Below are 11244 nucleotides of genomic sequence, written 5' to 3'. Positions count from 1 at the left end.
TATTCATTTGAGTATATTTTTGTGAATGGTGTAAGAAAGTGGTCTAGTTTCATCCTTTTGCCTGTTGCTGTACAGTTCTCCAAACCATTGGATATTCTTTCCTGCTTTGTCAAAGATTAGTTGGCCATACTTTTGTGGGTCCAATTCTGGAGTCTCTATTCTATTCCATTGGTCTATGTGTCTGTTTTTGTGCCAATACCATGCTGTCTTGATGATTATAGCTTTGTAGTAGAGGCTAAAGTCTTGGATTGTGATGCCTCCCGCTTTGGTCTTCTTCAATATTACTTTGGCTATTCGGGGTCTTTTGTGGTTGTGTACAAATTTTAGGATTGCTTGTTCTAGCTTCGAGAAGAATGCTGGTGCAATTTGATTGGGATTGCATTGAATGTGTAGAGAGCTTTGGGTAATATTGACATTTTAACAATATTTATTCTTCCAATCCACGAGCATGGAATGTTTTTCCATTTTTTTATATCGTCTTCAATTTCCTTCATAAGCTTTCTATAGTTTTCAGCATACAGATCTTTTACATCTTTGGTTAGGTTTATTCCTAGGTATTTTATGATTTCTGGTGCAACTGTGAATGGGGTCAGTTTCTTTATTTGTCTTTCTGTTGCTTCATTATTAGTGTATAAGAATGCAACTGATTTCTGTACATTGATTTTGTATCCTGCAACTTTGCTGAATTCATGTATCAGTTCTAGCAGACTTTTGGTGGAGTCTACCGGGTTTTCCATGCATAATATCACGTCATCTGCAAAAAGTGAAAGCTTGACTTCATCTTTGCCAATTTGATGCCTTTGGTTTCCTTTTGTTGTCTGATTGCTGATGCTAGAACTTCCAACACTATGTTAAAACAGTGGTGAGAGTGGACATCCCTGTTGTGTTCCTGATCTCAGGGGGAAAGCTCTCAGTTTTTCCCCATTAAGGATGATATTAGTTGTGGGCTTTTCATAAATTGGCTTTTATGATGTTTAAGTATGTTCCGTCTATTCCGACTTTCTCGAGGTTTTTTATTAAGAAAGGATGCTGAATTTTGTCAAATGCTTTTTCTGCATTGATTGACAGGATCATATGGTTCTTATCTTTTTCTTTTATTAATGTGATGTATCACACTGATTGATTTGTGAATGTTGAACCAGCCCTACAGCCCAGGAATGAATCCCACTTGATCATGGTGGGATCAATAATTCTTTTTGATCAATAATTCTTTTTATATGCTGTTGAATTCTATTTGCTAGAATCTTGTTGAGAATTTTTGTATCCATATTCATCAGGGATATCGGCCTGTAGTTCTCTTTTTTTTGCTGGGTCTCTGGTTTGGGAATCGAAGTAATGCTGGCTTCATAGAATGAGTCTGAATGTTTTCTTTCCCTTTCTATTTTTTGGAACAGCTTGAGAAGGATAGGTATTATCTCTGCTTTAAATGTCTGGTAGAATTCCCCAGGGAAGCCATCTGGTCCCGGACTCTTATTTGTTTGGAGATTTTTGAGAACTGATTCAATTCTTCACTGGTTATGGGTCGGTTTAACTTTTCTATTTCTTCCTATTTGAGTTTTGGGAGTGGGTGGGTGTTTAGGAATTTGTCCATTTCTTCCAGGTTTTCCAGTTTGTTGGCATATAATTTTTCATAGTATTCCCTGATAAGTTCTTGTATTTCTGAGGGATTGGTTGTAATAATTCCATTTTCATTCATGATTTTATCTATTTGGGTCCTCTCCCTTCTTGAGAGCCTGGCTAGATTTATCAATTTTGTTTATTTTTTCAAAAAGCAACTCTTGGTTTCATTGATCTGCTCTACAGTTTTTTTAGATTCTATATTGTTTACTTCTCCGATCTTTATTATTTCTCTTCCTCTGCTGGGTTTGGGGTGTCTTTGCTATTCTGCTTCTGTTTCCTTTAGGTGTGCTGTTAGATTTTGTATTTCAGAGTTTTCTTGTTTCTTGAGATAGGCCTGGATTGTAATGTATTTTCCTCTCGGGACTGCCTTTGCTGCATCCCAAAGTGTTTGGATTGTATTTTCATTTTCGTTTGTTTCCATATATTTCTTAATTTCTTCTCTAATTGCCTGGTTGACCCATTCATTCTGTAGTAGGGTGCTCTTTAACCTCATGTTTTTGGAGGTTTTCTAGACTTTTTCCTGTGGTTGATTTCAAGTTTCATAGCATCGTGGTCTGAAAGTGTGCTTGGTATGATCTCAATTCTTTTATACTTATGAAGGGCTGTTTTGTGACCCAGTATGTGATCTATCTTGGAGAATGTTCCATGTGCACTTGAGAATAAAGTATATTCTGTTGCTTTGAGATACAGAGTTCTAAATATATCTGTCAAGTCCATCTGGTCCAGTGTATCATTCAGGGCCCTTATTTCTTTATTGATCCTGTGTCTAGATGATCTATCCATTGTTATAAGTGGGGTATTAAAGTCCCCTGCAATTGCCACATTCTTATCAATAAGGTTGCTTATGTTTGTGATTGTTTTATGTATTTGGGGGCTCCCATATTCGGCGAATAGACATTTATAATTGTTAGCTCTTCCTGATGGATAGACCCTGTAATTATTATATAATGCCCTTCTTCATCTCTTGTTACAGCCTTTAATTTAAAGTCTAGGTTGTCTGATATAAGTATGGCTACTCCAGCTTTATTTTGAGTTCCAGTAGCATGCTAAATAGCTCTCCATCCCCTCACTGTCAATCTGAAGGTGTCCTCAGGTCTAAAATGAGTCTCTTGTAGACAGCAAATAGATGGGTCTTGTTTTTTTAAATCCATTCTGATACCCTATGTCTTTTGGTTGGAGCATTTAGTCCATTTACATTCAGTGTTATTATTGAAAGATATGGGTTTAGAGTTGTGATGTCTGTAGGTTTCATGCTTGTAGTGATGTCTCTGGTAGTTTATAGTCCTTGCAACATTTCACTCACAGAATCCCCCTTAGGATCTCTTGTAGGGCTGGTTTAGTGATGAATTCCTTCAGTTTTTGTTTGTTTGGGAAAACCTTTATCTCTCCTTCTATTCTGAATGACAGACTTGCTGGATAAAGGATTCTCGGCTGCATATTTTTTCTGTTCATCACATTGAAGATTTCCTGCCAATCCTTTCTGGCCTGCCAAGTTTCAGTAGATAGGTCTGCTACTATTCTTATGTGTCTACCTTTGTCAGTTAAAGCCTGTTTATCCCAAGCTGCTTTCAGAATTTTCTCTTTATCCTTGTACTTTGCCAGTTTCACTATGATATGTCATGCAGAAGATCGATTCAAGTTACGTCTGAAGGGAGTTCTCTGTGCTTCTTGGATTTCAATGCCTTTTTCTTTCCCCAGGTCAGGGAAGTTCTCAGCTATGATTTGTTCAAGTACACCTTCAGCCCCTTTCTCTCTCTCTTCCTCTTCTGGAATTCCTATTATACGGATATTGTTCCGTTTGATTGCATCACTTAGTTCTCTAATTCTCCCCTCATACTCCTGGATTTTTTTTATCTTTTTCTCAGCTTCCTCTTTTTCCATAATTTTATCTTCTAATTCACCTAGTCTCGCCTCTACCTCTTCAATCCGTGCTATGGCCACCTCCATTTAATTTTGTACCTCATTTATAGCATTATTTAGCTCCTCATGACTATTTATTAGTCCCTTGATCTCTGTAGCAATAGATTCTCTGCTGTCCTCTATGCTTTTTTCAAGCCCAGCGTTTAATTTTATAACTATTTTTCTAAATTCTTGTTCCATTATATTGCTTAAATCATTTTTGATCAATCCGTTAGCTGTTGCTACTTCCTGGAGTTTCTTTTGAGGAGAATTCTTCCGTTTTGCCATTTTGGATAGTCCCTGGAGTGGTGCAGAACTGCAGGGCACTTCCCCTGTGCTGTCTTGAATAACTTGCATTGGTGGGTGGGGCCACAGTCAGACCCGATGTCTGTCCCCAGCCCACCACTGGCGCCACAGTCAGACTGGTGTGTACCTTATCTTCCCCTCTCCCAGGGGCAGGACTCATTGCGGAGTGGTGTGGCCCCTGTCCGGGCTACTTGCACACTGCCAGGCTTGTGGTGCTGCTTTGATGGGATCTGGCCAAAGGCGTATTAGCCAGGGTGGATCCACAAGGTGCACAGGGGCGGGAGGGGCAGGCTTAGCTCCCTTTGCTGAAGGTGGTCCCCTGCAGGAGGGGCCCTGCAGCACCAGGAGGGAGGCAGACCTGTCGGAGGGATGGATCCACAGAAGCACATCATTGAGGGTTTGTGTGGTGCAAGCAAGTTCAGTGATAGGAACCGTTCCCTTTGGAATTTCAGTTGGGGGATGGGAGAGGAAGATGGCGATGGTCAGCACCTTTGTTCCCCGCCAAGCTGAGCTCTGTCCTCCAGGGTTCAACAAATCTCCCTCCCGGTGTTCTCTCACCCTGCCACTCTCCGAGCAGAGCTGTTGACTTATGACATTCCAGATGTTAAGTCCCGCTGGCTGTCAGAACTCACTCCATCTGGCCCCTCCACTTTTGCAAGCCAGACTTGGGGGCTCTGCCTTGCCGGGTGGGCTGGCTGTCCCTTCACCGCCCCGGCTCCCTCCCGCCAGTCTGTGTAGCGCGCACCGCCTCTCTGCCCTTCCGACCCTCTTCCGTGGGCCTCTTGTCTAGGCTTGGCTCCAGAGAGTCCATTCTGCTAGTCTTCTGGCAGTTTTCTGGGTTATTTAGGCAGATGTGGGTGGAATCTAAGCGATCAGCAGGACACGGTGAGCCCAGTGTCCTCCTATGCTGCCACCTTCCCAGGTCTCTAATTGCTCTGCCCCTCTCTTTATTTTTAATGGATGAAAATTTCTGGTGAAATGTTCTAAGGATACCATTGAGAATTTTTAAAAAATCCTTTTCTAGTCCTTGTATTATTTCTATTATTTTCTATTTGTGTATTTGTATTTACACAACTCTGTTTACTTTGGTGTATAATAAAACATCTTTCCAATTGAAAATAGTAATATTATTACTGGTTTTGTTATTAAAATACTTACCAAATGCAATAAATATTAGGAAATATTTATTGAGTGCTTGCCACATTGATGACATCAATAGTCATCTGTTTTTTAGACTGAGGCAACAGAAAGCTGATTGGGAGTCCTGGATATGTGGGTGGGACTTGTCAATTATCAGACATTTGTCCAGTCAGCTCACCACAGACACTTAAATGCCTGAATGGGGTGGGCTTTATTTGGAGGGCATTGTTATCTTTATAGAAGAGTGCTTCACTCCTGGCCTGGAGAGGAAGTAATGTATGTGGGAAGTCCAAACCCTGAGACAGTCCAGAGATCTGTGGGGATGGTCAGCAACCTTTCTGGCTGTATTTTGATTATATGCTACCTAGTGGTATCTCTCCTCCTTCAGTCAGTTCCTATTCCTCCACTTGCTTCCTATTTTCTTGAAATTTCTCTACATCCCATGTTGGCAGGTATTCTTACTCCATCATTTTTACTGTAAATGCATGTTCTCAGACTGACATCTATAAGCAGAACAATGCTCTCTTTTACTTTTTTATTTACAATTGCTGTGATAATACTTTGCATTTACTTGTCTTCAAAACACCTTCCCATTTGTTATTTTACTTTATCCCTATAATGCTCTCCAGAAGAAAGTGCAAACCATAGCTATTTTCATATCTAAACTCTGGATGATAAAATAAAATGAAAGAAAAGTATCTTTTTTTCAATTTGCGACATTATTTTATCAAGCTCTCTTTTTTAACATATTTATTTTTTATTTTAATTCCAGTATAATTAACATACAGTGTTACATTAGTTCAAGGTGTACAATATAGTGATTCAATAATTCTATACATTGTTCAGTGCTCATCTCGATAAGCGCACTCTTATTCCCCATCATCTGCTTCACCCATTCCCCCACTCACCTCCCCTATGGTGTTTGTTTGTTCTCTATATTTAAGGGTCTGTTTTTAGGTTTGTCTCTTTTTTTCTTTCTTTGTTTTGTTTCTTAAATTCTACATATGAGTGAAATCATATAGTAGTTTTCTTTCTGTGACTTATTTCACTTGATAGTATAACCTCTAGATTCATCCATGTTGGATATGGCAAGATTTCATTCTTTTTATGGCTGAGTAATATTCTGAGTAGTGTGTGTGTGTGTGTGTGTGTACATATCACATCTTCCTTATTCACTCATCTATTGATGGACACTTGGGGTGCTTCCATAATTTGGCTATTGTAAATAATGTTTAAATAAACATAGAGGTACATATATCCTTTCAAATTGTTGTTTTTGTATTCTTTGAGTAAATACCCAGTAGTGCAATTTACTGGATCATAGGGTAATTCTATTTTTAATTTTTTGAGCAACCTCCATGCCATTTTCTACAGTGGCTGCACCAGTTTGCATTCCCGCCAACAGTGCCCCAGAGTTCCTTTTTCTCTACATCATTACCAACACTTATTGTTTCTTGTGTTTTAGATTCTAGCCATTCTCACAGGTGTGAGGTGATGTCTCATTGTAGTCTTGATTTGCATTTTCCTGATGATGAATGATGTTGAGCACCTTTTCATGTGTCTATTGACCATCTGGGTGTCTTCCTTAGACAAATGTCTGTTCATGTCTTCTGCCCATTTTTAAATTTGATTATTTGGTTTGGGGGTATGGAGTTATAGAAGTCCTTTATATATTTTGGATACTAACCCTTTATCAGATATGTCATTTGCAAATACCTTCTCCCATTCGGTAGGTTGGCTTTTTTGTTTTGTTGTTTCCTTTGCCATGCAGAAGCTTTTTATTTTGATGTAGTCCCAATAGTTTATTTTTGGTTTTGTTTCTCTTGCCTCATGGGACATATCTAGAAAAATGTCCTTCAGCTGATGTGAGAAACATTACTTCCTGTCCTCTCTTCTAGGATTTTTATGGTTTCAGGTCTAACATTTAGGACTTTAACCCATTTTGGTTTATTTTTGGGTATGGTTTAAGAAAGTGGTCCAGTTTCATTCTTGTTCATGTAACTGTCCAGTTTTCACAACAGCATTTGTAAAAGAGACCATCTTTTTTCCATTGCATATTCTTGTCTCTTTTGTCAAAATTCAATTGACCATATAAGAGTGGGTTTATTTCTGGGTTCTCTCTTCCGTTCCACTGATCTATGTGTCTATTTTTGTGCCAGTACTGTTTTGATTACTACAGCTTTGTAGTATATTTTGAAATCTGGATACTTCCAGTTTTGTTGTTCTTTTTCAAGACTGCTGTAGCTATTTGGGGTCTTTTGTGTTTCCGCACAAATTTTTGGATTGTTTGTCCTAGTTCTGTACAAAAAAAAAAAAGCTATTGGTATTTTGATAGGGATTCCATTGAATTTGCAGATTGCTTTGGGTAGAATCGACATTTTAACAGTATTTGTTCTTCCAATCCATGAGCATGGAACATCTTCCATTTATGTGTGTCATCTGCAATTTCTTTCATCAACATTTATAGTTTCAAAGGACAAGTCTTTCACCTCCCTGGTTAAATTTATTCTTAGGTATTTTATTATTTTTGGTAAAATTGCAAATAGGACCATTTTCTTAATTTATCTTTCTGCCACTTCATTATTAGTATATAAAAATGCAATGGATTTCTTTATATTGATTTTGTATCCTGTGACCTGATTTATTGAATTTAGTAATAAATAAATTCATTTATTTATTTTTTTGGTGGAGTTTTTAGGGTTTTATGTACACAGTATCATGGCGTCTTCTTCCTTACCAATTTCAAAAGATCATCCTGAATTAGCTCAAAATGAAACAGTCATTTAATTTGCTCATAAATCTTCAATTTCAGCAGAACTTAGTAAAGGCAACTCATCTCTTCTCCATGCAGTGTTAGCTGGGGCAGCTCAACTAAAGCTCAAGGGTCTTGTTCCAAGTTGGTATACTCACATGACTGGCAAGCTGGTACTAGCTATTGGTTCCTGTCCAGTGGGGGACTTGTGCTTCCTCATAGCATGGTGGTTGGGTTTCAGAGAAAGAGACGGGTAGTGCAAGCTACCAAACCATCACAACATATAGGCTGGAGTCTGTTGGTCAGAAAGTTACAGACATTGGACTCAAGGGAAAGTGCACCTGTTCATGGGAGGAGTGCTGGATAATTCTGGGGCCATGTTTTGAAACCACAAGTGTGGTGATGTTTGAATTAGCATTTTTCTTATTATGAGTGCAGCTGAACATCTTTTTACAAATCTAAAGGTTATATTCAGCATATACATATATATGTATATGCTGAACTGTCTGTACATACCCTCTGCCTATTTTCTTCATATTTGTTTAGCATTTTCTTATTTTTTTCAAGGATATTTTTATATAAGAGAAGGGTGAGCCTTTCCTTTGTAATATGAATTATAAGCCATATTTCCTAGTTTTTATTTGTTCATAATATTTTTGCCTCGTGCAGAAGTTATTTTTTTAATGTGGTTGAATTTTACACTCTTTTGTTTTATGGCTTAAGGATTTGAGTCTATAATTAGAAAGGCCTTTCCTTCTTTATAGGAGTTTACTCAAGGTTTTATATATTATTTTTATTGTTTTATTTTTTGCATTTAAACACTGACTCATTTGGAGTAATTTACCTTGATATATGCATGAAGTATGTTTATTTTTCAAAATGAACTAGAGAATTACCCTATGTCTTACCCTTTCATTAAAAAAATACCTAAAAAACTAAAGACAACAAAAGAAAGCAGTTGGCATTTTCATTTGGATCATGGTAAAGAAACGACACTGGTGATGAAAATGTCTATCAAAGAACATGGTATATTTTCTCAGGTATTCATGTATTATTTTGGGCCTTCAGGAGTATTTAAAATGTTTACACATACAGCTTTTTCATATTGCTTTTTAATTGTTCTTATTTATTTTTAATTTTATTTATTTATTTATTTGAGAGAGAGAGAGAGAGAGAGAGAGAGAGAGAGAGAAAGCACACAAGCAGGGGCAAAAAGGGAGAGAGAAAGAATCTTAAGCAGGCATCATGCTCAGTGTGGATCCTGACATAGGGCTGGATCCCATGACCCAGGAATCATGACCTGAGCTGAAATGAAGAGTTGGACGCTCAACGAGCCACCCAGGGGCTCCTAATTTCTCTTATTTATTATTTTTATTGCATTGCAGTGGAATCTGTTTTTTTTATCTCCTCTTGTAGTGTACCTAAAGCTCTGATTTATCATTATTTTGTGCCCAACTATGTCACTAAATTTTCTTTTGTTTGAAGTAATTTTACAGTTTAATTATATTGCAATGTTTAAGTATGAAATAATATTTTCAGTTATGATAATCTCAACTCCTTTTAATATCGAACCTCTAATTTCTTTTTATTTTCTTAAAAGCTTAATCGTTCCTATTTTAGCCCAATGTTACACCTTAATGTGACAGTGGGCATTATTTAATTTTTCCTGGTGCCAATGGAATGTTTCTTGAGTTTTCCCACAAAATATGATACTAACTCCGTGCTTTTTTCCAGGATTAATCATGATGATCATATGCGATTTCTCCTTGGAACTATCAAATGATGACTTAATGGTTTATAATATTAAATGTTATACTTGCTTCATAAAATGCACTTAGGGACCTCCTCTTTTTCCTATGATCTAAAACAATTTAAATAACATTGGAATTCTATGTCCTCTAAAGGTTTTATAGAATTCTCTGGGAAAACATTCGAAAGAACGAAAGCAACTTGTGTACGTTTTCCATTTCTTCTTTGGAAAGCTATCTGCTTAGACATTTTTTTTTAATCTTTTGGATGAATTTTGGTAAATTATATTTTTCAAAATATATTTTATCCAGGTTTTCAAAGTTATTTGCATAAAAACTTTAATGATTCTTTTTATTTCTTCTTATACTGTGGCTGTATCTTAATATTTGTGGTCTGAGGATTTTATAAGCTCATTTCCATGACCTGAAAGGTTAAAGTATTTCTATTTCTAGTTTTTGAAAAAAAATTTTTTCCATTAAAATATTATTCTCCTGGGCTTTATTTAATTCTTCTCACAACAGTCTGCATGAAAGATTTATCCAGATAATAATTCTATCCTCTTATGAATATTAAAGTCTACTTTAACTGGGTTTAAATGAAATTCTTTCCTAGAAGGGCATCTTGGTGATTATGTACTGAGTATTTTAACTGTTCAAATAAGGTCACAAGCTTTTCATAATCCTTCTTGAGAGTGCATAAGACATAGCTTATGCTATAAACAATACTTTAAGAAATTTTAAAGGATTTTATTTAACCTGAAGGAATACCAATAGAGTCCATTAAACATTTCATGAAACTTGAGATTTCATATTAATAACTTAGATTTGTAATTCCCAGTGTTTAGCTCATATATTTCAATAAACATATCCTTTTTTTTCCCACTAGACTTATATTTCTTAAGTTTATTTATTTTGAGAGAGAGAGAGACAGACAGACAGAATTTCAAGACTGCCAGCAGGGAGTCTGATGGGGCTCAAACTCAGGAACTTTGAGATCATGACCCGAGCTGAAATCAAGAGTTAAACACTTAACCAAACAGAGCCACCCAGGCGCCCCTAAGCTTTTATTTCTTAGGGGACAATATTAATATTTACTTGAAGTATTTATTTTCATTTATATAGGGAAGAGAGAATATGTCTCCCTACTTTAACAACACAGAGACAGCATGAGTTACTGCTTTCTTCTCCAGTCTTGTAACACTTGTCTACTTGTTTAAAAAAAATGTAGCAACTGAGTGCTCCATTCTCAGCACACAAACTAAAATTGGAATGATACAGAGAAGATTAGTATGGCCCTTGTGTAAGGATGAGGTGCAAAAAAATGTAGCAGTTGAGAAAACCAGGGCACTGAGAGGTTTTCTGTCTTTCTCTGGGATACAGTTAATGACTGAGCTGAGTTTAGAGCCAGAGTCCGCGTTTCTCAACTTCCCTCTCAGATCTTACACTTTAGCAGTGGAGACATATATGTGAGGTGAATCTAAGGAAATGATAATGAAAACCTGAACAGGGCATGGGAGGCTGAGCAAGGGTTGCAGGAGAATGGAAGACTGACTCCCCACAAGAGCAAAGACCCAAGGGGCAGAGAACCCCAGGAGCAAACACCCAGGACTCATCTGGAAGCTGGATAGCATTATGCTAAGTAAAATAAGCCAGACAGAGACAGGCAAGCACTGCATGATCTCACTTACATGTGGAATCTAAAATAGTCAAATTCGCGGAAGCAGACAGTAGAATGGCTGCTGCCAGGGGTGAAAGAAATGAGGAGCACAAACTTTCAAA

At 37.3% G+C, this 11244-nt stretch overlaps 1 non-coding gene across 1 annotated transcript; it reads left to right on the top strand.

Moving 5' to 3' along the window:
* The first annotated feature begins 10700 nt into the window (after positions 1 to 10700).
* LOC122211352 lies at positions 10701 to 10806 on the top strand. Its single transcript, XR_006198651.1, has one exon. It is a non-coding gene; the product is annotated as a U6 spliceosomal RNA (small nuclear RNA).
* The last annotated feature ends 438 nt before the right edge of the window (positions 10807 to 11244 follow it).

The sequence above is a fragment of the Panthera leo genome, chromosome F2 (genome assembly GCF_018350215.1).
Source record: "Panthera leo isolate Ple1 chromosome F2, P.leo_Ple1_pat1.1, whole genome shotgun sequence".
In the NCBI taxonomy this organism is placed as follows: domain Eukaryota; kingdom Metazoa; phylum Chordata; class Mammalia; order Carnivora; family Felidae; genus Panthera; species Panthera leo.
The sequence above is the reverse complement of the archived record's forward strand: the minus strand, read 5'-3'. Positions and strand labels throughout refer to the sequence as shown.